We start from the raw sequence: 6,069 nt of genomic DNA, 5'->3' as shown, positions 1-6,069 counted from the left end.
GCTAGCCAATCCGGGTGTTATATCTCTCTGATGAATCCGTCCTCGGGTAACTTGGCTAGCTCCTCTCCCATCGCTTGTCGTTTGGGTTCGGAAAAGCGCCGTAATGTTTGCTTGATCGGCTTATATCCCTTCAGTATGTTTAGGCTGTGTTCGTCCAGCCTGCATGGGATCCCTGGCATATCAGAAGGGTGCCACGCAAATATGTCCCAGTTTTCGCGTAGGAACACCCGCAGTGCGGCATTGACTGAGGGGTCCAGCTACGCCCCGATGGATGCTGTCTTCGAGGAGTCCGTTGGGTGGACTTGGAATTTGATTATTTCTTCTGCTGGTTTAAAGGAGGTGGATTTGGGTCGCTTATCGAGGATCACATCGTCCCTATCCACCATGGAGTGCAACGCGGTTAATTCTTCAGCCGCGAGGGCTTTAGATAATGCCTCAAGGGCCAAGGCGGCGATTTTGTTTTCGGCGCGGAGTGCTATGTCTGGATCGCTGGCAAGAGTGATGATTCCATTGGGCGCGGGCATCTTGAGCTTCATGTACCTGTAATGCGGTATAGCTTGGAAGCTTGCAAATGCATCTTGCCCTAACAAGGCGTGATATCCGCTGTTGAAAGGGGCCACTTGAAAGGTTATCTCTTCGGATCGACAATTCTCCGGCGTACCGAATACCACATCATGTGTGTTTTTTCCCGCACATCATGCCCCTCGACTGGGAATAATTCCTCGGAAGGTCGTGCTACTTGTCTCAATGTGGCTCCTGTTTATTTCCATTTTTTGAGAGTTTCCTCGTAGATGAGGTTTAGTCTGCTGCCACCGCCCATCAGCACTTTGGTAAGCTGAAAGCCGTCCACAATTGGACCGAGGACCAATGCGGTTGGTGCCTGGACTGTTCTGAATTTTGGTTCGTCACTGGCATTAAAAGTTATGGCCGGGTCATTCCAGGGGTTTATTGCTGCAACTTGGCAGACTTCAGTGAGGCCGCGGAGTGCCCTTTTGCGCCTATTGTTTGAGGCGAAAGTCTCGAAGACTGTAAATACTGTAGGGTTGTTGTCTTTGTTGGGATGTTGTTCTGCGGTATTTTTGGTGAGGAGATCCTTGCCGCTATTGGCCACCTGCTGGAGTATCCAACATGCTCTAAGGCTGTGGTTTGGTACGGTATCCAGTGTTGTGTGTATTTTGCATGGCCTATCGAGCCATCCCTCCAGAACGGTTCCGCGCCCCATAATGGGCTTCGGTTTTTTTGTTATTGGATCAGGCGACCTACAAGGGTGCATTGTTTGTCAGAGGGGTTTAGCGGAAACCGATGGCTCCCAAGAGGCTGCCTGAGTTTTCCAGGCCCTTTCCATTGCGCAGTACTTCTGTACTATGGTTGCCAAGTCAGCGAAGTGTGATATGTGATGGCGCTTGATTGCATTGAGGATTCCATCGTCCGTGAAATTTTTGCAGAATAATGAGATTCCATCTTCATCGCGACAGTCTTTGATCTTGTCCTTGACAAGGAGGAATCTGGCCCAAAAGTGGTGGACCATTTCTTGGGACTGCTGTCTGATGTGGGTAAGATCGCTTATATCTGGGTGGGTGGGTGGATTTAAGTTCGAACCCTGACCCAATCTGGGATCCGGAGCTTGAGGAACTTCCAAGCTTAACAGTCTGGACTCCGGGATATCAACCAATTTTTCAGGCCCACAGTCTGACTCTAGGTTCGGAATACGGGGCACGTCTTCTCGCGGGCGGGTATCCGGCTTTGTGAGCTCGGAAATCTGAACATAGTTCGTCCTCACTATAGAGGAAGAGTCGTCACATTGCTCCTCCATTACCGCTATCAGATGGGCGATCGGCGGAGATTCAATGTCTCTCTGATCGGGTTTAAGCCCAATCTGATCATAGTCCGTAGCGACTCCCAAGGCGACGATGCGATCCAGGAGTTCGTTTAAAAACAACAACTCTGTCGGATCCATCTCTTCGGAGTATTCTGAGCTGACGCGGAGGTGATTTTCTATGACCCTAGAAGTCATCATCGGCCCGACGGCTGAACGGGCAGTCATAGTGAAGCCGCCCATCCGGAGGTTTGGCCTGAGGCCAGGGCTCCCCCGGAGGTGATGTTGTCCTTGATAATAAGGCGAGCCATCAAGCCTATCTTCGATGTCACAGTGGAACTTTCAATGAAAGCACCAATGTCGGTGTCAAAACTGGCGGATCTCGGGTAGGGGGTCCCGAACTGTGTGTCTAAGGCTGATGGTAACAGGAGGCGGGGGATACAATGTTTACCCAGGTTCGGGCCCTCTCTATGGAGGTAATACCCTACTTCCTGCTTGATTGATCTTGATGAATATGAGTATTACAAGAGTTGATCTACCACGAGATCGTAATGGCTAAACACTAGAAGTCTAGCGTATGAGATTATGATTGTTCTCCTATGAACTAAACCCTCCGGTTTACATAGACACCGGAGGGGGTTAGGGTTACACAAAGTCGGTTACAGAGAAAGAAATCTACATATCCAAATCTCCAAGCTTGCCTTCCACGCAAAGGAGAGTCCCACCAGGACACGGGAAGAACTCTTATATCTTATATCTTCATAGACCAACAGTTCGGCCCATGTATATAGTCCGGCTGTCCGAGGACCCCTTAATCCAGGACTCCCTCACCACCAGCAACACTCACTGTTCATCCAACCCCCCCAGCAACCCTCATTGTTCATCCAGAGGCAGCATCGATCATCTTCAGTTAGCAGCAGTAGCGAAGGAATCACTCGGGTTCATTAACGTAGCTAGTGCAATCGCTCGGGTTCAGTTAGACGACGCCTCGCTCGGGTTCAGTTAGAGCCCAACGCCTTGCACCCACATGCGTACGGTACGAGAGAAACGCGCATCGCTCGGCCCCGACCACCCACCGTAACCGGGAACTCCCCGATATTTCCCTCGCCCCGCTTCTACACGGTTTTTTCCATCATGGACGACCCAAAGAATGTCATGCAGCTGCGTCTCCGGCCTGCCCAGGACGAAAAGCCCATTTTCTATCATTATTTTTTGATAGAAGTAGGATCCCACCACATCTATGATGATACTGGGTTTTGTCACAATTATCGTCATAGAAGTGACATAAGTATGACAGGAAAAAAATTCATTTGGCCCAAAATGTCACGGATGTGTCTTTTTTTGTAGTGAATCATGCATGTCAAAATAAAGAATGATTTAGAACGCTATCCCTACAAAATCATATAGCCCATCATAATTAGTCTACCTAGCATAAATATATTAATCATGAACTACCCCAATGACAAGCCAAGCAATTGGATCATACTTTTTAACGCGCTTCAGCATTTTCAGCCTCACGCAATACATGAGGACGAGCCATGGACCTAGCACTATAGGTGGAATAGAATGACGTGGTAGATATTAATAAGGAGAAGAAAAAAAAGGAAGAAAGTCTCACATCGACGCAACTAATCAACGGGCTATGGAGATGCCCATCAATTGATATCAATGCAAGAAGTAGGAATTGTCATACAACGGATGCACTAAGAGCTTTAAGTGTATGAAAGCTCAAAGGAAACTAAGTGGGTGTGCATCCAACTTGCTTGCTCATGAAGACCTAGGGCATTTGAAGAAGACCATCATCGAAATATACAAGCCAACTTCAATAACAAAAATTTCCCACTAGTATATGAAAGAGATAACTTAGGAGACTCTATATATCAAAAACATGGTGCTACTCTGAAGCTCAAGTGCGGTAAAGGATAGTAGCATTGCCCCTTCTCTCTTTTTCTCTCATTTTTTTTGTTGGGCTCTTTTTGGCCTCTCTTTTTTCCTTTTTTTTATTTTTTGTTTGGATACTCATCCCGTATTGTGGGGGAATCCTAGTGTCCATCATCCTTTCCTCACTGGGACAATGCTCTAATAATGATGATGATCACACTTTTATTTACTTACAACTCGATAACTAGAAAAATATTATTATATATGAATGCCTTTGACAGTGTACTAGGATGTGCAATGATCTAGCGTAACATGTGTGATAATGATCAATGGTGGTTGAGCCACAAATACTATGTCAGCTATATGATCATGCAAAGCAATATGACAATGAACATGAATACCATGAAAACGGAACGGTGGAAGTTGCATGGCAATATATCTCGGGATGGCTATGGAAATGCCTTAATAGGTAGTGGTTGTTTTGAGGAAGATACAAGGAGGCTTATGTGTGATAGAGCGTATCATATCATGGGGTTTGGATGCACCGGTAAAGTTTGCACCAACTCTCGAGGTGAGAAATGACAATGCATGGTAGCAAAGAGGCTAGCAAATTGCGGAAGGATAAGAGTGTGTATAATCCATAAACTCACATTGTTCATAAAGAACTCACATACTTATTGTGAAATTTTATTATCCCTCGAAGCAAAGTACTACACGCATGCCCCTTAGGGGGATGGATTGGTAAGAAAAGACCATCGCTCGTCCCCGACCGCCACTCATAAAGTAGACACTCAATAATAAATCATGCTCCAACTTCATCTCAAAAATAGAGGCTATACGTGCTTGCTTCAGGAATCACAAAACTTAACATAATTATTCTTACTAAACCACAATCGTCCACTAATACCCCCACATATTACCATCTCAATATCGCAGAACTATTGCAGGGAATCAAACTTATCATATTTAGTGATCTACATTAAAGTTTTTATTATATCTCCTTTAAATACCTATCCTTTATGGACTAGTCTCATAACCCACGCAAATTGCCATTACTATTTATTAGACTCAAAAAATATTTAAGTGAAGCATGAGAGTGCTACTTTTTCTTTAAAATATAACCACCGTCATGCTCCAAAAGATATAAGTGAAGCACTAGAGCAACTGCCTAGCTCAAAAGATATAAGTGAAGCACATAAAGTATTCTAACAAATCACGAATAAATGTGTGTCCCTCTCTATGTAGCAAACAATGATTATGGTAAACTAAAAAGCAAACAAAGCAAAAACTAATATGGCACAAGATGCTCCAAGTAAAACTCATATCATGTGATGAATAAAAATGTAGCTCCAAGTAGTATACCGATGGATTGTAGACGAAAGAGGGGATGCCATCTGGGGCATCCCAAAGCTTAGACGCTTGGTTCTTCCTTGAATATTACCTTGTGGTGCCTTGGGTATCCCCAAGCTTAGAGTATTGCCACTGCTTATTCCTTCATCCATCGTGATCTCACCCAAAACTTGAAAACTTCAGCACACAAAACTAAACAAAAACTTCGTGAGATCCCTTAGTATAATAAGCAAATCATAAATTTTAGGTACTATTATCAACCCATTCATACTTTATTCTTGCATAATACCTATTGTGTTCTAAATTCTCCATGACTTATACCCCAGAATAATCCATAGCATCATTAAAACAAGCACACTATGCAATAGAAAACAGAAATTGTCTAAAGCAGAACAGTCGGTAATGATCTGGACAAACACTATACTTCTGTTACTCAAAAAAAATGAAGAATCAAAACACCGTCGGCAATTTGTATATCAATAATGTGTAAAAAATTCATAATTTTATCATGTTCCAGTGAATTATAGTAATTCCAGTGTTGGGCACAAAAGTTTCTGTTTTTTCATAGAATCAAGTCAACTTGCAACCAGATCACCCTAAAGGTTTTACTTGGCACAAATACTAGTTAAAACATAAAAAAACAATCATAACAGTAGCAATAATTGTGTCAACACACCAAAATAGGAAGTAAAGGCGACTATTGGGTTGTCTCCCAACAAGCTCTTTCTTTATATCCATTAGCATAGGCTTTAGATTTTGTCGGCGTCCTTGGAACTGGGGTATCCAGACTTGCCTGCGTGCAGCCCATAGCATGGCTCCATCGACGGCCTGGTCCAACCCACTTTTAGCATCGACAAGACAAGACACTCGCGAGGGGCCAAGCCTCGCGAGGCAGACGACGCCAAAACCTCCGGAAGGAGCGGCCTCCTTGGCTAGCTCCTGAGGAGCGGAGATTCCTATGCAAGCGTGCATCTCGTGAGGATCAAATGATGCAAGCCATGACGACCAAGGCCAGGTGGGTG

Source organism: Triticum aestivum, chromosome 6B (genome assembly GCF_018294505.1).
Source record: "Triticum aestivum cultivar Chinese Spring chromosome 6B, IWGSC CS RefSeq v2.1, whole genome shotgun sequence".
NCBI lineage: Eukaryota > Viridiplantae > Streptophyta > Magnoliopsida > Poales > Poaceae > Triticum > Triticum aestivum.
The sequence above is the reverse complement of the archived record's forward strand: the minus strand, read 5'-3'. Positions refer to the sequence as shown.